Genomic DNA, 24,102 nt, shown 5'->3' on the forward strand with positions numbered 1-24,102 from the left:
ACAAAGACTGAAATGAAACCTGCAGTCTGCCTGGAACATAAGAAATCGCCAGTCATGTGAAATATGCAACAAGCGCTCCGACCTGAAAGACAACACGCGTCATGCGCAGCTGCCCTTCACAGCGGCACAGACATTCAATAGACGCACCAGCGAATCTTTATCTACGAACCTTCAAAGCGAACCGACTTCACTGAACCACCGTCGGCTGAATCCGTTCTCTTTTAGTGGTGGAGCTCCACTTACTGGCGACTGAGGGCGCCGCCGTGAGCCGTGATTCACGGTACGTTACTGCCTCGTTAAAAGCACATTAAAAGGCCACGAAAGCCACACAAGCAACCGCATATGAAAACTCAGTTGTGAATAATAGGATGCTTAATTATTAACCTTGTGTGTGGTGCTTATAAAGGCTAGTTTTGTGCTGAACTGAACGTGACAGCTTGGACTCGCAGCAGACTGAACGTTCTGCTGAGCTGAAGTCAGCCTGAATCAGCGCTGAAGATCAGGTCGTATGAACTGTGACGCATTCGTACCGAGATGCATTCGAACACTGACGCAGCTGCTCAGAAAAAGATTGAAAAACCCTGATTGCTAGTACCTAGATAGATACTTAACTGACCTCGAGGGAAAGGGTGGACACGTTCAAACACAAACACGAATATACAGCAGAGAACTGATGAACTGCTGCAGAGAGCTGTCAAGGAAGGTGATTAAAAAGTTAAAACAAGTGATGATTTTTTTATATAAAATGCCAGTTGAAGCAGATTGTGCATAAGGCTCATAAACTGATTGCTGTGGATGGTAGAATGAGATAAACAGTTAAAGGATGATGGCTACTGCGGAAATTGAACGAACTTCACTGAATCAGCAAGGCGCTGCGTGATTTCAAGTGCCGGAAAAAGAGATCTGCTTAAATGCCTGGTTGTTCTTTGGTCATGTTTAGGTACAAAAAGGAAGCTAGGGCTCAGGAACGATCACAGTTTGGGTTCAAGTAAGTATTTCGCCAAGGTTGGAAAAATATTTAGGTTTGGGTTAAAATGAGGAGAGGAGCTTCGCCATCACGTTTACAATAATGCTGCTTGGTTAAGGTTAGGGAAGGACTGCTGTCGTGGTAAAACCAACTAAAGCAGACCAAAAAATATAATTAATAATTTGCTGTCTCTAGAAACAGGTAATTAACAGCGGTTTCCTGTGGCAAAGTCCCACTTTTAGTTCATCCCGACTTCCTCCCTACGCAGATTTTGTGGCTGTTTTTCTTCACCTGACTTCCTCCTCTGCTAACAATGGACAAGAGTCCCAAGTACTGTTTGTCATGTCAGTTTGGTGCATTTGCAGAAATGAATGCTGTTGTTTTTCTGGGGAGGGCAGCCTTACAAAAACAAAACAAAACAAAACAAAAAAACACTGTTGTGGTCCTTTAAAATCTTAAATTCTTGTATTTTCGGTTTGCTGTTTTCTCTTGGTTAAGGAACAAGTGTCATTGTCTGTGAAATCACTTCTAAAATTTAGTAATGCGAGTTAATTATAGACGTCAAGTTGAATCGTAGATTGCTGCAATTATCCAATCCGACTGGCAAATGTATTTTCTTTTTTAGGGAAAAGCTGATGCCAACAGTGCTTGGTGAGATGTACTTTGACTGCGAGATGATTTCCTATTGAATTATGAGCCGCTATCATCACTCTCTGTCCTGATCTGGCTCTGTCCTAATGAATCCAAACCTGCTCCTCTCCGGTCCCAGCCACTACCGCCTCTCCATCACGGCCAATCTGATAAAGGGATGAGAGAGGATATCATGTGTTCCTCACACAAATCCTGCCTGTAATCCGTACATTGTTGTTGTTCTACTTCTCTCACTGTAATCTCCTTGCAAGTCCATTCTGTCCCCCTCAATCCACCAAATATAGAATATCAAACATCCCGGTCAGCCGCAATTTGCGAGAGACAAAGGAGGACAAAGGAGACGGTTAACTGAAAACTTAACGAAATACTTACATTTTGAGTTTCAGATAGTGCTGGTATGCGGCATAATGCTGCCACACATGCCGGCCATCTGATAATGAGGCAGAAGGGGCGGGGGGTGAGATTACATCCACCAACTGGGATGGGGACCAGCACATGCCATATGTGGTCCAGTCCCTCGTAATCCCATTTTGACCAGAACGCACTTAAAGTAAAAGACATCTGAAGAGCAGAGGGCAGATTGAGGGATGGAAGGATGTGTTTGAGATAAACGGATGACACGGTGCTCAGGACAAATATTACTTCGATCAACAGATTAATTCTCTACCTTAAGTCCATCAGTGCAGCGGGAAATCCTGAACAAAGCCCCGCCAAATGTTGTTTTCTCCACTTTTTCCCACCCCTTCCCCCCAGAGCTGTGCTTGATCTTACCAGTAGCACGTTCACTGTGTTTATTTCACTGTATGGCACGCTCCATCTGCTCGGTTCTGGCAATGTAAAGTGATTGCTGTCGCACATAATTTCTCTGATGCGGCTGGATATTCGTCGCAAGCGTGCCCCCAGAATGAGCCACCCAGAGCGAAGGCAAAGTTGCACGCGGGCATGCGCGCAGGTAACACATTGTCCCCCGAATGCACACGCCTGAAAAAACTCCATCTTCAACTGGCCTTTAGTTTTCATCCAGATGCTGACAGTTCCAATCATTCAGGGAATCTGAGCCCATTAGCGTCAATAATGCGCTTTGACAAAGGGGACAAAAACCTGCAAATGGATGCAGACACGGCGAGAAGCACAGTGAATTACACTAAGCATGAAAAAGGCGCAAGGCAGCACAGCTCACATAGACTACAAGCCTGTAGACGAGATGCAAAGCACGTGAAAAAATACATAATCTAGAAAAGAATATACATAAATATACTGTGATGCATACGCCTGGCGCACGTCTGACATGAAATGCAATAGCTACACAGACACTTTTGTTTAGACTGGCCCCTTGCCCATGATTAACAAGAGGAGAGCCAGGTGTTGTTGAGCCTCAGGGTCAGTTTGCGGGCTCTGTTGGCTGGTTGATCGTGGCAAAGCTGCACTGAACGCTGTAAACTTGACTGTATGCCACAGGATTCAATTTACAAGCTGTTGGTTTAAGCTGGCACGGCGAACCGCCCCGTTGTTTGCACCAGGACGCGCTGGCTGTTTTTTTTTTTTTTTTTTTGGGAGGCTTTTTGTCCTGCAGTTAACGAGCACTCTGATGGGAGAGAAACTGTAATGGTCGATTACGGCTGTGATAATGGTAGACTCTTTTGTGTACTCCTCACAAGAGCAGAAAACCTGTCCTCACCGAGAGGAAGGAAAACAAATGAGGAAAAATAAACTCTCGGTTTGCAATCCTGCAAAGCCTGGTGCTTTTATGTGATGTGCTGACTGAGGGCTCAGTGCTCTCCGCCTGTGGATCTGGATCCCAGTCAAGGGGATCACGCATGCCCAACACCCCACCAACCCTCTCTCATCCACTTCCTCTTCCTCAACAGACACACACACACATTTACTCCCCTACAAAGGTGTTCTTAGAGGTACACTGGGGCATTGCTCTGTATTCCTGCTGTATTCTATGATTTTAGGGGTTATTCAAATTCATAAACAACGCTGCAGGCGTTTCTCTGTATTTCAGAAAATGCCGACTGAATATATTAAATGAATATTCCAACGGTATCTAATTTTGAAGCGGCGTTGGATAAGAAACTAGTTTCAAAACCAACATATGGTAAGCGGCTGAGAAAACAGGTTATGCACTGAGAAGTATGGGGTTTCAAGAATGAACACAAAGAGTTTTGGTTATTAGAGATTTTAGCAAAATCATGTTGGATGTCTGCACATCACCTGTTTGCAATAACGCACGCAGCGTGCATTCGGCACGAGGCTTCAGAGGGCTACGAGGAGAAGAGCGTCCACACAATTTTTTATCTTGATCACTCAGAGGAAAGCGAAACAAACAATTCACTTGCTCAACAATCCCAGAGAACACAGAGAGCACGAAAACACGGCGCCGAAATTCATACTGAGGCAAGCGCAGGGCGCAGACAATCAATCCCAAATCTATTTCACTAAGAGATCAAAACTCTTAGAGATAAAGGGTTTGAAGAGGACCAGAGAGGTTTTTCCCCAATCACAACGGGCCCGCAGGTGTTCTGCGGTGAAGGACCACAGCCGGGGTGAAGAAGTGCTTTTGTTGATGGGACTGAGATGACAGCATCAGTTAGCGCCGAGCGTCACAATTAATCTCTGACTAGAGGCCCTTCAGCCGCAGCTACAGTGTCAGCCCGGTGATGAGGTCGTGCTGAGTGACCAGGCTCTGTCTTCAGCTGATTAGTCCTGAGAGTTTACAAAGCCGTCGCGAGTGTGGGCAGCCATTTGTCAGGCGCCTTGTAATTAATCCATTTCCACCGAAGCACGCTGGGAGCCTTCGGGGATCACTGAGGACGCCATTGGAAGGCAATGATTAGACGCGCAAAAATTGAACCGTGTGACACGCACAAGACAGAGACACAGGGGCCTGTTTTGAGCGACGCAGAAGTATCTGATGTGTTCCCAACCCCTTACCTCTCAGTAAGAGGGTTGATTAGAGGGAGGTCATAGATCAGAGGCTGAAGCAGCCGCCGCAGTCGGAGGCAGGTGGAAAGGAGTTAAAGAGGGAAAATAAAAGACTGTTCTCTAAGTGGACTCATTTATCCAGGCACTTTGAGGTCATCACTTGTCTTTTCGCCATGACAGGCGATATTTGAGAAATGTGAATGTCTGACATTTCCAGGAGGATGCTTTGAAGACGCCTGGCGGAGCACGGCGATGATGGGAAAGGTAATTCACGTACAGTATCTACAGGAGAGGGAGAGGCTCGTTGCCTGCGGAGACAGCTGACTGTGATTTGACCCACGGAATTGAGGTGAAGCCACGCTATGCTAATAGCTACGTCACCTGTTGATATCATCCCGCGCGTCGCGAGGGGCGATTTATGCTCAGTAATGGAGAAAATGTTTCCTCAATCGCACAGGTGTTTGACACCACGCCTGAGCTCACAATGTTATCTCCAGCTCGACCAGACAAAACAGATGTCTGGGCCCTCCCTGCGGTGCAGCATCCCACTCCCACCGGGTATGCACAAAGTCACCCAGTCACCCACGCATTAAAGAGAGGCAGCTGCCAGAGCATTAGTGTCCAAAAATTCAGTCGAGAGACAGACATAAACAAGCATGACAGTTGGTTTTGGGGATGCGAGGAACGCTGATTGACAGTGCTCTGTCGGCCGGATTAGAGACGTTCATTTCGTCCTGAACTCAATTATATTTTACAAAGGCTGACATCCCCAGTTAATTGCAGCCTTTCCACATGAGGGAATTATTTGCACTTCTCAATTCCCTGGCCATGTGTACTCTGTTCCGCATGTGCAGGCTTCATCTAATATGTGGAAATATTGCAAATTAGATCAGTAAAAAAAAAAAATCCGGGAAAAGAAAAAAAAAATAACTCAGCGAAGTGTCGAGAGGCAGAAAGGAGCGAAATACTGGAACGACTTCAAGAGGGAGGCGTCTGGGTGAGTAGTCTGCCTCTGTCTCTCAAGTGTGTCTGGATCTTAGCTCAGAGACAGCTCAGTTCAGAGACCGATCCAGAGTGACAGCATTGTGATGATTGACACGTTGATGAAGAGGAGAAGAGGAGAGCAGGAGGGGAGAAAAAGGTTGTGCGGCGCCACCGGCTCCACTGTAATGAAAATGTGAGTCTTGCCCATGGAATGATGTGACAGGAATCCCGGGCTGGGCTTGTGCTGAGGAGGTAATGTCAGGGAGGTAATGTCAAGGAAGCCCACAGGCCCGGGAACCTCTGCGTATGTGTGCAATATGTGCCGACACACATGTATGTGTTTCTTCGCAGCTGGAGGGGGGGTTGGTGCGGCGACTGAAGTGAAAGACTCCGGGGCTGTGTAGCCTGGATTACCCCGCCTTCTTCTAATTCACCCCGACTCCTCTCTCTAGACATCCCATGGTTGACATGTGTCACCACACAGAGATTACCGGGTCTCTAATCCACATCTGAGGCTCTCTGGGTGGGAGAGAGGGCTGCGGATGATCTGCCACACCACTGATAATCCAGCACCTAGCATTTCCGCAGCGAGGGGGAGGGGGCGCAAGTTGTTGCTCGCCTCGCTGTCGCCGTCGCTGTACGCTGGAGGTGCCACGCAGCCTTGGATTAGGCTTGTTGCGCTGGCTGACATGTGGACAGACAGCTGTCAGCAACATGAGCTAAACCAAAGCGCTCGGCAGGCCCGTGCCTCTCTGCTACCCTTGGGTTGTCCCTGATCGGCGGGAAGCTAATCCCGTATCATTGTTTCGTGGTTTTGTTTGTTACAATGGGTATCCGTGACATCACCAGTGTTGACATCAGCTCGCCAGCAAACAACACCAGTGTTTATCTTTGTCTGTGAGATACGGGCTGAAAAACACTCCCAGATGGAAGCATGCCGCTGCCAATGACATACCAGAGTAAACAGGTAGACAGGAAATATTTGCTGATAATAATCTTATCAAACAGATGAATGGAGGTTCTCTTTTGTCAACAATAAACATCTTCTTTGTTGTGTTGGTTGCGAGCGGTAGGGATACTATGTGATTTAACACATCCTGCATGTGTCCTGGCAAATGCAGCATGACAGACATGCAGGAAAAAAAAAAGACTTGAACGTACACAAAGGGCCAAGAGGGAGTGACTCACGTAGTGGTTCAAATAAAACAATGATTCATTTTATATATAGTCCCGGTGCCGGTCTATGTGCTGTGACTCACCCGCTGAGTGTGCCCGGGTTGTGCTGCTCCTTCCAGGGACACTTGACACTGATCTCTCATTTGGTCAGTGTGACCCCACTAAGAAGATTGTGCAAGTCCTGATAAGACTTTAGTATTTCAGATCTCCAGAGGGCTATTACAGTTTCCGAACTGAACATCAGCAAATCACTCTTTCTGGCTCTTTCGGGAGAATAAAATATCCTTGCCGAATGAGGTCTTTAAGAGAAAACTTGTGCTTTAACATGTGGTATGTTTTATTGCATTTCTCTGTTTAGGTATGTCTAGTGGTTCAAAGTTTATTGAAAAGACCTTGGTGATCTTCCTCCTCCAACTCGATAAGAGTCAGAAGGAGAGCTGGACAGCAGGGCAGTAGGACAGGTCAGGTCTGCAGGAAGCGTAGGGACTCCCTGCTGCTGCAAGGCACTCGGCTGATTAGAACAGGCCAATCGCTCTTAGTGTCAATGTCAGGTCTGAGAAGGACGTAGCCTCTCTCTCACCTTAGAGAAGGAGAGTAGCGGGCCAGAGTGGCTCAGGGCCAGCGCCGGTTCAGCCAACGCCCCCATTAGTAGGACTGAACCAGAAAAACCCAACCTCAGGAGACCCCTGACTCAATACAGGGAAAAACCGCCTGCTTATTAAACTCGAGGAGCTTCAGGTTAGTCTGGAGTGCTCGTTGCTGTAACGATGTAAACAATTCAGACTGGTGTAATTCTGCGAGACAGAATTATTTTGCAAGTCATTGTTCCGTCATTGTTTTGAGAGTGGGTGTTGCACTCCATCTGGGAGATAGGGAAGTCATTAACTGAGCACAGCCACTTTCCAATCACTGCACGAGTAATGGTGAAATTGACGGAAATTACATAAAACTAGCGTCTATAAAATCCGAGCTGCAGCACTTATAACCTCCCTCTCCAGATGTTAGTTAAGGTCAGAGCTCATACGGTTGCCAGATATCGAACTGTGTCTTCTAACTTCTGCATATATAAAAGTGTTGAGAGAAAAACAAGGGAAAAAAACCCAAACTTGTCAGGCAGCCCGTTACTACACCAGTGTGACCTCAGTGGTTATCACAATATATGAATGATGTGGAGACAGTCACCATGATGGAGTGGCTGGGCTAGGCGTGTAGGGGATGTGTAATATATTTCCAATGTGTCCAGGCCGGGCTGTTCAAACACTATCTTAATGGTGGATGTGTCCCAGGGGAGAGCAATGCAGAGGTTAGACACAGAGACACAGATTGAAGACTGGCCACCTCTCCGCTACAGGGCCTGGCCGCCAACCTCACAGAATTTTTTAATGGCACACTAAAATGCTGCGTTAAGACTAAACTGCTGCCCTCAATGGGCAACAGATGATGGAATTAAAGAGATTTAGAGCTGTGGGGGGAAATGGGCTGCGCGTGTTTGATGTGGGCCTGGGAACGAGGGAAGAGAGGAAAGAGGGCAGCAGAGCAAACCGAGGCAGCATCTGGCCCTTGTAGGGACAACACAGCTCTCTGAGAAGTCTCCACGGAGCGAGAAAGGGGCTGACTGATAGCTCTTTCTAACACCCACTATGTGCACAGACTGGCACTCAGCTACTAGTAACACCTGCTGCACCCATATGGCGCTACAATATCACCCATCACCTAAACAAAACTAGAACACGTGAGGCGTGACAAAAAGTTCTAACTGTGAAATTGCGAGACCACCGCACAAAAACACTCATTCCAAGCCTACCCCTACTCCAGGTAACCATAGCAACCCCTCACCTGTCGTCTCCTCGACGAGAATAGGCAGGCAGCCAGGTCAGAGTGACACATTTCCTCTAACTCGCAAACACACGGGATGATTTGTCATGTGTCCTGCAGTCCCCCCTTACCCTCTCGTATTCCCACCTGAGCATAGGCAGATGCACGACGCTCCCTCTATGCACGCTGGATTTATCATCCACCTTTCGCCATCGCTCTGGAGTGCTCTCTCTTCTCTGCCTGCAGGGTTCAGACCTGAAATCTGGTTCCAAATTGGAACCAAATGCAAAATGCCAAGAATCGGGCGCCCTAAAAAAGACGTGATTGTGGTTCTGGTTATCGGTTCTGAAACCTGTTAACCCTTTATCACTGCAAACAAAGCCTATATATTTGTAAGGCCGTGGCTATCTGCCAGGGTCTGTCTATTTCACGCATCAATGCAACAGCCCGTCGGTGATTGGCTGGGGGGGGGGCGGGGGCTAACGACGAGCGGGTGGTTGAGCGAGGAGGGTTTGTGAGCGGCAGGGGCTAGCGGAGGTCTGGGGAAAGCGAGTGAGAAAAAGTGTTAAACACAACCAACGTGAAGCCAAAAAACAGCTATTGATCATCGATATTAAAATACACAATTAACAAAATGAATAAATCCCACGAAAAAGGGCTTAACTAAATCAAACTGGGGAATTAAAGTTTACGAATTACCATACCGGAATCAATAAGCAGATTGGATCAAATTTAAACGATTGCCAGCCCTGTCTCTCATTCGCCAACACTCAGCACTGTCACACAGACACATACGCACACGAACACATTTTAGTTTCACTACTTCCACCGCGGGAAGCTGGCAAAATGCCTTCCGCCGCCCACCAAAATGGCAACAGTTATCCTGACCTGGCATATTCCGAGCCCAAGTGAAAACGTGGCCCGGCATAAAGGGCCAGTGGGCTGCGGCAGCCTCTCTATTCACTAGAGACAAAACCTGGATCTGTGGCATGATCTGGCTGGCTGGACTTGTGAATAGAGCCAGCAATCCAGCAATGATAGCTCCTGTTATCCCTTCTACTATGAGGCACTGCCTTGCTGTATACAACATAGATGGCGAGGGAGGTGCTGGTGTGTAGCAGACTAGAGAGGGGGGGTAGACATAAAAAAAAACAAAACAAAAAAACTGGCACTGATGATGACAGCTCTGTGCTGCGTGTGCGCTCATGATAGAGCCATGTGCCGCATAAAGAGACGAGGGATTCCAGACACAAGGCTGCAATATACCGGGCGACAGGCAGTCAGCGAAAACTCCAGCAGAAATTTACTAACCGCAGCCACATCCCTCACTACTCTCCCACACAAACTTCTGCTTTTATCTCATCCCAAGTGTGGAGGGAAGTTAAAAATAATTCAGAGAAGAAAGGGGGGGCGAGCAGACTGACACATTCAAACGAGCCCGGGCGTGGAGGATGAAGCTGAAGCACAGCCGTTGTTGATAAGTTGGGATGGGACGGGCTTTATCCCGAGCGATAAGAGGGGGATGGGCCTCGCCACCTTGGCTCGCGTTTTCCTGCCGCTTTCATCTCGCTGCACGCCGCAGACCCGGTGACTCACCCAGCGAGCAAAACACAACCAAAACCAATAGCCGGAAGATAGCATCTCTTACGCTAACAAGCTTTTCACTTGGGGATACCATCAGCTCCCTGGTTTTCTCATACAGCTAATTAGAGATGGACTGAGAAGCAGACCTGCAGCTATCTATCCGCCCTGTTTTTATCCTCTCGCTCTTTTTTGCTGCCTTTCTGCCTGTCTGTCTCTGTCACTCTTCCTGTCTGTCTCTCCAACACACACACCTCCGTCTCGATTCAATCCACACTCCATTCACTGTATGCATCTACCTCTCCATCTTCCAACCCACTGCGGCTGCTGCCAGCACCGCCACTGTGTCCAGCTCAGGGCCACTACTGCCTCTTAATCCCATTAGACCAAACACAATCAATTACCCAGCCAGCCATAAGGATCTGAGAGCATTAAAAGGTTAGCTCAGGAGATTTAAAGCCATTGATGTCTATGACAGGAATGCACCCCACCCCCTCCGCCCTCCCTCGAGCGCTCCACGGTTACCAGCGTGTTAGTGTCTGCGTATGCGTGTCATGTGTGTCAGCGCGTGTTCATCAACATGACACCCCGGCACCGACTCGAGCCACCATGCATTGCTTGCGGATCTTTAATCATGTCCCTGCAAGTCCCGGCAAATTACTGCCTTGTGATGGTAATCGATAAAGCGATAAACGCAGCCAGGGACTGCAGCTGCTGGAGCGGAGAAATACCGCTGTGGCCACTGGTTGAGTGTTTTTTTTTTTTCTTTCCTCATAATCTGATCCCTTCTTGCCAGGAGTAAAGCAAAAAAAAAAAAAAGTTCAAAGAAAGACTTTCAAGCAGGAGAGGAGGAGAGAACAATGCACCCTCCTCACACACAGGCATGGCATTGAGAGGTGGAGGAGTTATGGAGACGCAGGTGCAGGTCAATCAATGCTATCAGGCAGATAGACTGATATAATCATATTGTAATCTGGAGACTTGATGCCCCCCCACCACCTCCGCCCCGCCCTCCACCACCATCCCCACCCCGCCGGTCCATAAACTCCATGCCCCTGCGCCGCTCCATTCATCGCTTGATCTAACTCTCTCCCTCCCTCCCCTTTATCTTCCCCGTGCACTCCTCTCCGACACCCTCTCCTCTCTGACTCGCTCCTTTCTCAGGCGAGAAAATTAAATATGATCATTCCTCTTCAAAGGCACCACTATTAGCCACATAATGAATATTCAGTTAATGTAGCAGAGAGGAGAGACTGTGTGAGTAACAAGAAATAAGTGACAGCAAGAAATGAAAGGTGGAACTCTCAAACTCATTTTCAGCAGCCTTTACGGCACGACCACAAAAAGGCGAACGAGCGAGCGGCAGCAGATCATTTTCCATACAGACTTTGGAGCCAAAAACATTAATTATTACAAATACCTTATTACCATGAATTAACAGCCCTGTGACATTTAACGATGTGATTGTAGATCTACCTCATCAGAGTCCAATACATCATTTATGGCTCATTAATATTTCCAGTGATGAATCATTGATTATGGGGCTATTATGAAATACTTCCTCAAATCCTCATGTCCCTGATGCGACCTCCGCTGAAAAATCATTTGGCTAAGGCATGAAAGGCGCCGGAGCACTTGTGGCTCCAACTTTAACTCCGCTCCTAAGGACTCGCCAGTCGACGTTTCAGATGCAGCTGCCAAGCACCTTCTCCGCCGGGATTCAAATGTGTTTCCTCATGCAGACACGATAGCCACTTTCCAATTTCAACTTCATCTTAAACCACCAATTTCTGCTGCCTTGCCGGTGATTGAAATATGAAACCCTGCATATATACAGGCCATTACAGCGAATACAAGGCCCCAGCTGCTGTGTGTCTGCCCAGGGAAGTGAGAGGAGGAGAAGAAACAACAGGGATCAACTACAGCCGGAACACATTTCTATTTATTTATTATTCAATAACGCTGAATTGGCCCCTGACCCCCCCAGCAGCAGCTCACGCCAAACTACCCTCAAAGAAAATGTCAGCCTTGCTGAATCAGGAGGAAATCAAACAGGATCCCTGGGGCTCAATGGTATGAGAGTTCAAATCTGACAGAATTTGATGAGTCTCCCCTTTGAGTAAATCCTTGCTCTCATGCGAACATACTGTAAGTCAAAGGCACAGACGCTCACTTTCTAGGGCAGCACCATGTACGCAGACATGCCAACATACGACTCACAAGTAAATAAATGAGTCATCCCATTAAGCTGTGTTTTTACGAGGATCCTTGACAGTGATGAGCGTTTTTCTGAGCTTACTTTCGCATCTGCCGCCCCCCGCCTCCCTCCCTCTCTTCCTGTCTCCAACCCCACAAACCAACATGTTTTTTCAGGGGCAACATGTAGTGCTTTTATCTGTCTTTTATGCCTCTCCAATTTTCAACAGAACAGTTTGATGGGAAGGTACTTCCAACCTAATTTCAGCTGGAGAAAAAAAAAAAAAAAGATTATAAAGTAACTGTTGTTCAAGTGCAAAATAAATGAACTGAGTAGCATAATACACATAGCACAGACACCAGAAAATGGTGGTGGAATGAGAGTGGTGGTGGTGGGGGGGGGGGCAAAGGCTGCTAACACTCTGTTGTCTGCAGCTTTCAAGGTTGTTTCAGCTGTTAATTAGTTCAGTTTGATGGCTTGCATCCATGGGTGCAGTCTAACCCAGTTAAGTCAGATGCTCAATGAGTTTTCTCTGGGCCTTAAACACTGAGCCGCTGCTCTGCAGGAACCTGGCTCAAGGTTAGGGTCGTATCGTCAGCCGAGCCCAGTGTCCGGCGCTCGCAGTCTGCCACGCTCCTCAAGTGGCTGCCAGAGAACGCTCATCAAGGTTACGTCTGTCAGAGCCAATGAGCATCCCACTTATCTCAATCAAAGTCCTTCACAAATCGTTGAGGGATTGCTCCCGCCTGCGCTTGAAACTCGGAAAAATAAGGACATTAACTTTCGTGGGTGGGGGCAGGGGGGGGAAGCGGGCGAAGCAGTCACGCTGATGCACCTAAACCCAACAGCTTGACAAATAACATCTTGGATTATTAAGCCGCAACCAATCAAATAAACATCTTCAATTAATCAATTAAAATTGTCGCTTACCGGGGGAAACAGATGAACACATTTGCATATTATTGTTTGCCATATCTCTCATCTGCGCTGCAGAACGAGCGCACTCCGTGATGCTAAGTTTCTCTGATGGCTGTGTGGTGGGATCACTGTGGGGTTTTTGGGTTTCTTTTTTCAGGGCTTCTTCTTAGTCAGGGCTTTTGATGTTGATAAATAGAAAAATGAAAAAAGCCTATGTGAGATTGACTCCACATGTAATAAATTAGTTGCCGTTATTTATTTTTTTTCCTTCCTACTCAAGAAGAAAAAAGCTTCAGACTGCATATTTCTGCGACTGGTTTCAACCTGCAGCAGCAGCAAAACATCAGCCTGTCCAACTAAAAGCATTCCTCCTTATATAATGGCCACAATATGAACAAATGCCTGTCAGTTTACATTGGTTCCTTATTAATGGCCAGGTAACATAATGACTGTGTTTAAATGCCAAACTACATCAGGAGAGATAAATTGACATATTTTCATGTCCCAAAAGTCAGTCTGAAAGTAATGAATTGCACGTTAATGACAATAAATTACCACACTCTGTTTCCACAGGAAACAGTCTATAAATTGGCTGACAGGCAATGTAAATGTTTTGTTTGCGTGGCATAAATCACTTGCTAACAGACACCTGTGGATTTTCAAAAGTAAGAGAAAAAAAATCTTTCAAGCCACCCACCTGCTCGATATTTCAAACATAATATGAATGATCTATTCGCCGCAGCATTGAGCACAAATGGAGCAATTAGCTATGATGGATACGGGGATAATTATTATTTCAGGGAGGTAGACGCAGGCTTTGATATATCAGATTGTTTGTGTCCAGAGAGTAAATAGTATGATGAGATGACAAGATTGTCACTCTTAAACGCCGGAGCTTTTTTTTTGAATGTCATCATATTGGGGTATTCGTCTGTGTGCGATTGTGTGTGTGCGTGTGTGTGCTGGTTGTTTGTCTGATCCCCCGCAACATCCTCCATCTCCAGGGGCAGCGGTTCCCTGTCTCATCAACCATGCCCAGCCAATGTGACTGTCACTCCCAATCTGCACTGAGAGGGGAGCCCGTGCCTATTTTTATAAATGTATTCATATTCATTAGCCCTGAGTGTCATTCATAGCAGCAGTTCTTTAATGCGCTGCGCAACCATCAGAGGCTGGAGGAGCCTGCCTCCTCTCATCTCGCAAATTAATAACACAGGCAATCACTGCAAAGGTGCCTACTGTCAAACAACAATGGCTTCTGATTTCCATCAACCGCGCGCACTTCCTCATTTCCACGCGACGCACACAAAAACACTCATCGGCGCTCTCCCCTTGGGGAATCTCCGCAAAAAAATGCCATTGTACCAGCCTTTGAAATATGAAATCATTAATTTAAGTGAGAATTAATTACAACCTTCTTTTTTTCCCTTTGACCCACCGCAATATTCTGCCTCATAACATCTTGGTGGCAGCCAGTTAATTGTGCAGAATAACTGGTGTGAACGCCGGCTGCTAATGAGAGCAATTAGGCATCAGACTCACACGAGATTTAACTTCGCCCACTCGCTCAAAGACAGCACACTCTGCCTTGATTGGCTTATATGTGTCACATAAAGCACATGATGAACTAATTCTACAGAGGCAACCGGCGCGCAAGAGAGTCAAGTCGAGATCCCTGGGAGAAACCCCGTTTCTGGTGCGACAGATGCGACGGCACATGTTGACACATAAATGCAGAATCGCTACGACCCCGTCATGTGTGAATGTTTCTCTCTATGCCTGTACATCCGCTTTCTCGTGCGCCGTTTTTGGCCACCATGCCTTCTAAAGTAATGGAAGTGGGCTGCCTCTCACAGCCATGCCATGTTTTTTTCATGGCCATTGTTTCTGCTCCACCCCACTTTAAATCAAGAGCACAATGCATTTCCCCACCCCTACACCACTACCCCACTCTGGACAACATTAATAAAACAAGCTTTCAATGATGCAGAGTGCAACGCCACATTGGGCTCTGAGCAGTGGTGTGATTAAAGCTTTTAAACACCACCACCCTTTGAGTTTGCATATGTCAGCTCTGCAGACTGTGTTTGTAAGAAGGCTGGCGGGGTACACGTTCTCTCTGTCATTTTACCTTGTCTTTTTTTCCCCTCTTCTTCACTTAATGCAGAGAGGGCAGGAAGAGTGCCGGGTCTGCTTTAACATATAAAGCAATAACACGAGCGCCGACAATAAAATCATAGAATCAAGAGCAGGGCCTACAGAGGAAGATAAAAGTGGAGCGGTAGTTGCCGCGCTACAGTGATTGCGTCCATTGTCGCCGCACGTCTTCCTATCTTTGTCCACTGTGCAAACCCAGCCGCGGCCTTTGTCCACTCTGCTCCTCTACCCGCCTACAATGAAGTTTTCTGTCGCAGCTTTTCTCTTCTTTCAGAAGCATTCACTGTGAAACATCTGAAAGACACTGGCGGATCAGTGTAACAGGCGCTCGAAGACCACATTTTTTTTTCTCCAACGCCTTCTCTAAAATATGACGGCGACTGCAGGAGGCAGGGATTAGCCCGCTACGTTTCTCACAGCTTCCTTATACTATCCCTGACAGATGTACACTGAGAGCTATAACTTTTGAATCTGAGAACAGCGACCCCTTGAGTGATTACTGCGGAATGGGAATAAAGCTTTTTAATTGAATTTCATGAAATTAAACATCGGCCGGAGCAACTTCATTAAACTGATATCATCCCACTGACTCTCCCATTTCTGCTGTCCCCACAGGCAAAGAACATGTCCAGCATTTCTACAATATGTGCTCAAACATTTCCTTTCACAGAACAAGGAAATCACTCTTTGAAAGACGCCCCCCTCCTCCCTCCACTTGCAAATTAAAATAGCTTGACCAGCAAATTGTGAAAGCTCTGACGACAATGAAACAGAAATTTTGCCCGAAGCCTCTGCAACAGCAACACAAGTCAGAGCAGCTGCAGCCGTCGTGTGTCCATATGCAGGATCTGCTCACAAAAGGGGAACAACAAGGGCGAGCCCTGCCTCTGCTGCTGCCGTAATGCTTTCACTTAAATCAGGCATCGCAAATCAGTCTTGAGCCATCATATGTAGCTCGCATGTGACGCAGATCCGATTTGGCTTCGCTCTCTTGGGTAAAGCTCTGTGTCAGCTTTGAGTGTGTTCGCATGTCCGCCGCATCTCCAGCGTGGCGACAGGGGGGCCGGCGTTGTCAGAAGTCCTCCCGGTGCAGTACAGTACCGAAACGCCAACAGGGGACGCTCGGACTCGTTTGTTTAGGTACGTCTCCGGCTCTGAGACAAGAGGAGACAGTGACCGAAGCGTTTGGGACATGGCAGTCCCCTGCAGAATTAAACAGGCTGCGTCTTGGGCCCCAGTGACAGGAAATCTCACTCAGATCACAAAAGGCAGCGCTGATTGCGTCTGACATGTGCATCCTCTTCCCTCAGATGCGATGTCTTTGTTTTGTCTGTATCACTTGTGTGTAGGCCTTTGTATTTTTGTGTAGCCTGTGTGTGTGTGGACGTATGTTACTCAGTTGTGAGGACATTAATCTGTTTATACAGTCTTTGTGAGGACTTGCCTTCCTTATGGGGACAAATCGCAAGTCCCTGTAAATCATTACATTTTCAGGTGAAGGCTTCGGCTTAGGTTAGGTTTAGGAGTTTAGTAGTGGTCCCCTGAAGTGGACTGTGTGTGTGTGTGCATGGGCAGGGGTATCTCTCTCCATCCAGCCTACTTCTCTTCTAAAATTGAAACGCTGACCTTTTTCTGCACATTGCCTGTCTGTAAGAGTATGTAAGAGCTAAAGAGTGTATAAAAAGGCCGATTCCAAATTAAACAATTGGACTCAGGGGAGGATAACCAGAGATGGGTTGTGTCTAACAGGCCGAACACGCCACTGAAATACGGGGTGAATGTATAAAAAGGCTGGCAGTGCGAGAAGTGGAAGGGTTACTGTTTGGGCTCAAACTGGGCACACTAATCCCTTTGATCCCCCCATTTTACTGTCAGCTGTTTCCTAGCTACCGTCGGATCTGCACAGAATTTAGGATTTGTGCTACTGTACACCACAGCAATCTCTACCCCACTGATGCAGCGGTGTCCTTTCTTTCCTCTATGAATACCCCACCCAGCCCCTATCCTACCCCCCAACCCCCACCCTCTGCCTCCTCACAATGACCATAGCGATATTCATTTCTCTTTCTGTTCCCCTTCCTCCGTCACCTCCCTGCAGTTGGCAGCGACTGCGCCGTGGCAGGGAGACAGGTTAAATTGGAAGGTATTTTGCACAGAGGACCATCAGAGCATGACGCTTCACACTGAAAAAGCTGATTCTGATTTGGTCTATTCACACGAGACACCAGGGCTGTGCCCCACTTTCATTAGTTGTGCCGAAAACAGCATTCGAACGCTGGTTTGGTCTTTTGAGAAAGCTCCATTTAGCGGTAATGAAACAATCTGCGCGCGTTCGTGCAGATGCAAGTGTCTGTGGAGGAAAATGTGTTTGCGCATTAGCGAACAGGCACACTTTTTGCTGTGTGCATGTTTGTGCATCTGCTAACATGCATTAAAGCAATAATGACGCTTTTATTAGATTCCTCTGTCAAGCCGCCTTTGAAATTAAAATAAATAGGCATCTGTATCTGCACAGGATCTCTTTTGTCCTTGTCAGTACCGGTTGCTTTCAGAAGTGCAATGCCCTGCAGACTTCCCCGCTAACCTCCGAGGAGCTCCCCAAAACTGATCCTGAATCACTCCGTGTCGAGACACACGGACGGACTCCGTTTGCGCATTGGCAGACTCGTGCTACATTGTCAACATTGCACTGCACCTATTAATCCTGTAAGCATTCAGAAGCAGAGAGAGTACCCAGAGTTTCTCAATTTGCTGCTACCAATCGGAGCTGCCACATTGTACTGATTTCTGTATGCATTGTACACGCACTTAATTTCTATCATTCAAGCAGTCAAGCTCTCAGATCACCCCTATTTTTCTGGAGCCTTTCTTAATTCTGTATGTTTCGATTAAGTGCTTTGAATATCACCAGCCGATTCTTTCTTTAGCATATAAATGAAAATGCAATGCTCCATTACATTATCGGTATAATGACGACAGATATTATCGGTAGAGAAACTTATGGTCAAATATGTCGCCACTGATTGCTTTCTCAAGAAGTTCTGTTGTATAAATCCTATCTTGCATGAAGAACAGAAATCATCAGGTTGAAGTTTGTTTTTAAGGTCTGTGTATGTCTCTCTACATGCAATCCGCCTTAGGAGAAGAAAGCAAGCGGCGCAGGACGAAGGCTTTGTCTGGGCTCTCGCTCCAGGTTCAATCCCGCCATATGCTTTCAGTCTCGCACCTGAAGCACTTTCATGCCTTCTGCTGAGGGGCCAAGGAAAGGGAATCCAGATGTGACATGAGCCAGAGAGCTGAAGCCCGCAGTACTTCTGTCAGCTCCTATCATCACCACACTTCTTAACTGACACTCTGCTGACGTTAGAGGCAAGGACAGTGATCAAAGATATGTGTACATTAAAGTGCTGCCGTGCTACAGCGGCAACCAGCTCTGCTCTGCCATGCATACCAGACAGCGATTCCTTATCAGCAAACACAAAAGCGCTGCTGGATGAGATTGTTGGTGGGAATTTCTTTAGATTTATCTCGGTTGATGCCTTTGCATGTTCCGTGCTTTAAAATCCACGCTGACATCCCCCGGTATCTCTGTTGCGAGCCATTTGTTTACAGTGAAGGTGGAGTTCTGTCAAAATGTGACAGGAGCGGGGAGGGCCTCACGCTGAGCTCTGCCTATCTCGAGGAAGGGGAAGAAGGCAGGTGTTGGGAAACAAAAGCGATATCAAACATGATATGAAATCCCATGCGGCTAACAACAGGACAATGGGGGGTGAGAGTCAGCTCTGGTCCTAATCAATATTGAGCACAAGGCATTGAGATGCAGCTTGAGGCACTTCGCCAGGCCCCCTGGCGGGGCTCGTAGGCATGCTGCCAAATACGGCCTGAGCAGAGCAGCAAGCTCAACCCTGCAGATGGAGAGCGTGGAGGCTCCTTCTTTCCAGACGAGACCCTCCTCATGGACAGCAAGTATGGCATGGACGGAATTAGCTTCAACCTGCCGACACCACCTCAATGCACGGTGGTTAAATGCAAAAAAAAAATGCTCTCCTCAAACAGCATGGTGAAAGATCATCAGCAGGATAGTCCAAACGAAGCACAAACGAAATCGTTTTCCCGATCGTCTACAGTTCAATATGTTGTGGGCTCTGTGTTCGTCTGACTCGCTTATATTTCCTATTCCAGCTTTCTGTATTGAGTGAAACAGCGTTATTGGCACGTCTACCCACATCATCACTTACTGCAGGGAAACTTGCTGCCGGTGGCGGAGCAACATAACCGAGTGTTGAGACTGGCGTGGTGGAGGGATGGAGCGGAGTGTGAATTCATTCGTGTGAACGTACAAAGAAAAATGGATCGGTACAACCAGTTGTTTTTACTAGGAGAAAAAGAAAAAAAACATGAGCCTGCCACCCCCCACAACTTCTCCCCCGTTTCTCTATTTCTTTGCCTCTTTTGCCATTTTATTCACAACACAAGAATACACTCACCAGTCCCCAGGAGGGGCAGGCTGAATGAGAGCAGAGATTCAGTGCGCACATTATGCTGCAGAAAGCATTGTTTCTCACCACAGTTTTCCTTGAGTTGCCTTTGTGTTGTTTAAATGTTTACATGGAACAGCTTGGGGGCTTGAAGACAGATGTATGGTCCAAGAATACCGCCTCAGTACAAGCCTTCTTCTCCCTGGATGAAAGTAATGACACCATTTTGAACGCTTTTCAAATCGCTTCTTAGAACGATGCTTTGATGAGGCGGCGTGCGCAGCATCTTTGCTCCCTTGTCAAAACGATATTAGACAAATTAAACAAATAGCGCCACTTCGAATCCCGCTCCCCGTCCAAGGTCATTTCCTCTTCCAATTTCTGGCCCAGCTCGGGGCCCGTTCTGAGACATTTCTTTTTGTTCTTGATAGTTGAAGAGGTGCCTCCTGGTCCTGTGTCAGACTGATTAGACTTTTAGCCAGGAGAATTAATATGTGAAGAATTCATCTGCTTCCCCCTACAGCGCTTCTCCCCTCAGTCTCATCAGTAAACAAGGAGACATGAAAACAAAACCACTCCTAGCTATGTGATTAAAATTGGCCCCCGAAGAAGGACTTGCCTCCTCACTCAGTGCTGCTACTGTTGAAAACTCTAATTTGAAGAAGCCTATACCTTTCCAAAGCTGTATTTTTCACCAAGTAAGGCAAAGCAGGGTGAAGAGTCTACCTAACGTGGTCTTTTAGGGTGAAGAGCTTGCCTTTCCCCACGGGTTGCATCCCACTTTGCATTCTCCAGCCTATGATTAAAAAGACCCAGGTTTGGATTACCGAGTGCCTACTTTGGCTGATAAAAGCCTGCACCTAAACTCACAACGCACAGCAAAACTAAACTCATGAATATAGGAACAATTCCAGCTAGCTACCCTAATATGGCAGTGTGACAGACACATGGTGGAAAGATATGAGTCTTTGCCCCATGCAAATAGCCATTACCATAGCCCTTTGGGCAAATGGCAATTACTGGGCAAGGGGTGAATGCCAAAACCCTGTGGTACAAGTTAATTTGATTACATTTCCATTATGAACTATGAACACAGTTTTGCTGCTCGACTGAGCCAATTAAAGGCCTCCTGAAGCTAAAAAACGTTGACGGTGCAGTGGCCCTATTGTTCTTCAAGAATAAAGTAGATCAGAATTGTTTGTTACCCTTAAACAGGTTTGAGGCACTTGTCTTTGCTGAAACATTACTGTTTTTTAAAGACATATCAGGCTTTTTCATTCATTTATTCCAAATGTTACTGCCAGTGAGCTCTTTTTTTTATCTAATTCAGCTGTGATATGTTCCATCTTGGTGAATAAAGCATCCTGTGGCAACATGAATAAACATGTGTAGACAGCATTTGGCAGCCAGAGAAAAAGGCAGCCAAGCAGCCAGACATGGAAGGATGGAAGGCAGGCACAGAAGACACACACGAGGAGTCTGATTTGGAAGTCGGGCTGCCACCGCGTTTCACCTGAGGCTGTGCAAGCCACTAGCTGGTCTTTCTGGGCACGAGCCACGTCGCAAAGAAAACAAGCATTTAGTCCAAATTTCAGCAGACATCTGTTAGCTCTCTGGAGCAGTAAACATGTTTAATTAACTACATTTCAGCAAACGGGGAGATACATATGTCATAAATATGCAATGTGTGTAAGTATGGTATGGTGGCTGAGGAGTCACAGCCCTCGCCCACCTCGCCGAGCCCCCACGTGGGACTTGTGATGCGATCAAAGTGCCATATGTTAGGAACTGATTTCATCACACAGGGCTCAGGGTTTACTATCATGTCTCCAATCGGGTGCTCGAGGCCAGCGTGGCACCAATGTGTGTATGTGGATCCACTTTGGTGGAGCTACATACAAAACAGATTAAGCCCTCTATTGTTTGTGATGGAGTGTTGTGCGTGTGGGTGCGTACGATCGGGTTTGTCATCACTCTTTGATGGAACTAGGAGACGCCTTTGATTCTATTAAAACAGCATTATATTCCTCTTGATGGAGTTGTGTAATCTCGTACACATTGATTCTTCTCTCTTCCTGTGGACGTGTTTGCATGCGCCTGTGTTTGTGTGTCACCGACGTAGATGAATTATGATCTGGTACCCGCATTAGAGCGGGGAGTTTTAATCACACAAGGATTCAGAGTGTTTTAAACAAATGTTTTTTTGTAAGCACGACGGATTATCGTAAGATTTAAAAGATTTGGAAATGGCTGACAGCTGTCAAGCTCCATAATAACGTACGTCCAGAAAATTATAGCAGCTGCCGGTTGGCAGAATATCAATGCTGCTATCTAGATTAAAGCTCAATAGGCGGGAGCATACAGTAAGCACCAGCGAGCAAACACACGCACATAGAAACACACTCACTCACAAGACATGTGGGTAGATTTCAGCAGTAGATACTTTCAGGAGGGGTGACACACAGAGACCACTGAGAGGTGCAGAAACACAAAACCTCACATCTATTTACTTGGTATTTCGATGAGGGGGTCTAAATGACTCTTAAAATTGCCTGCTGAGAGCAGCCTGCAGCAGGAGACGTTCCTCTGCGGACTCTATCAGGTATCCTCTTGTGCACTAAAGCAGCCAGCAGTATAAAACACAGCAGGAGCCTCAGTAGGAACCTGCTGAAAAACAAGTACGTGCCACCTCCGGTTCCGCGGGGGCCTCGTGTGCCTGTATGCACGCCTAATTTATGACATCCTCAGAGGTCCTCGGCTCTCAGGGAATGACTACAGCATCTCTTACTTTATGCACAGGCACAGCTGCACTACCAGTCATTTGCAAACACGGATGCCCCACGAGGATGAGATCTGCTTCCTACTTCAGGAGAACAAGCCCTCTCTGGCTTGTGAGAGGACCCCTGCAAAGACTGCAACTGCGTTTTCACTCAAGATCCCAACGCAGCGATTGTGCGCCATAGAGGAGGTCCTTCTCAATTGAAAGAGGAGGCAGACAGGAGCAAATCTCTCTCACCAATGCTAATGCGCAGCCGGGAACATTCAAGCGGCCTGAATAGCAACTGCGAGGAATGAGAAAGAGGTCTGTTTGGGGAGGAAAGGTAAAGCCCTGTGAAGTAGCCTTGAAGCGCTCAACAGATCCTCACAGACTCCAGGCATGTTAGCTCGAGAAAAGGATGGTAATAACAGCTAGAGGAACTGTGCCCTGCATAATAAGACACGCCTGAGACTCTTTTCAGATAAGGTTGGGAGCACTTTAGAGCAATGCGACCTGTTCAAAGACAAACAAGCAAAGGGATTATGCTGCTTTTAGCACTTTGGTGCACTGTGCATTGTGATTATAAGATGGGGAGTGCATAGAGACGCCACTTCTCGTATGGATCAACTTCCAATATGTGAGATTTTTTTTCTCCTCTGGGACCTTTAGAAGTAAATGCCTCAAGGATTTGTATGTCAAATATGCGTCTGTCTTTCGCGGCGCTGCATGGCCCTCTGTAATAAACACCTCGACTCTGTGGTAAAATGCTGAAGCATGAGGTTAAATGCTATTTAATGTGTGACCACACATCAAGACTGCTGATGAAATTCACAGCCCAGTCGGCCCGCACCATATACTTTGTCCTTTATCAACTTACCTTCACTTCTTGTGACATATGGCAGTTATGATTTTCCAATAATGGAATATGGAGGCAGAAGGATTTGCTCTCGCTGGCTTTTTGTCTCAATCTACCATCTAGGGCACATCTCATTACCTCCTCATCGGTCAGCAGGTCATCCACTGACAGATGACGAGTCACGAGTCAGATCTATTTCACAGCAATTGTATGATTAGTGTAGATAGCGTTCATGCCTTTATATCTCCGACAGCGCCGGACGTGAATGAAACATATATGAGATTAATTCATTCTGTATCATGTAGATTACTTTGACACAGCCTGTGAGTAAGAGAGCAAAGGTGACATTTGGCAAATAAAGGCTTCAAATAACGGCCCTGCTTCTTTTGTCCCACAGTCACATTCATTGAAGTTAATGATTGGTTCTGCTGGGCTGTTGAAGTGGCCTATAGGCAGGAGGGGTGGCCCAGTCTACATGGAAGATCCTTTTCACAGGTCATGAGGACCCTCACAAAATAACTCTTAACCCCAAAGCCTTTAAAAACAGTGCCACATGAATATGATGTCTACAAGATTTAAAGCCACAGACAAGAAACACCTTTGTGCCATCAGGTAAACGCATTTCAAACAGCGCAC

General features: G+C 46.8%; 1 protein-coding gene across 1 annotated transcript in view; it reads right to left on the reverse strand.

The window, feature by feature from the left end:
- sdk2a (sidekick cell adhesion molecule 2a) overlaps nt 1-24,102 on the reverse strand; it is a 79,528-nt gene that overhangs the window by 54,878 nt on the left and 548 nt on the right. The window lies entirely within an intron of this gene.

This window comes from Chelmon rostratus, chromosome 17 (genome assembly GCF_017976325.1).
Source record: "Chelmon rostratus isolate fCheRos1 chromosome 17, fCheRos1.pri, whole genome shotgun sequence".
Classification (NCBI taxonomy): domain Eukaryota; kingdom Metazoa; phylum Chordata; class Actinopteri; order Chaetodontiformes; family Chaetodontidae; genus Chelmon; species Chelmon rostratus.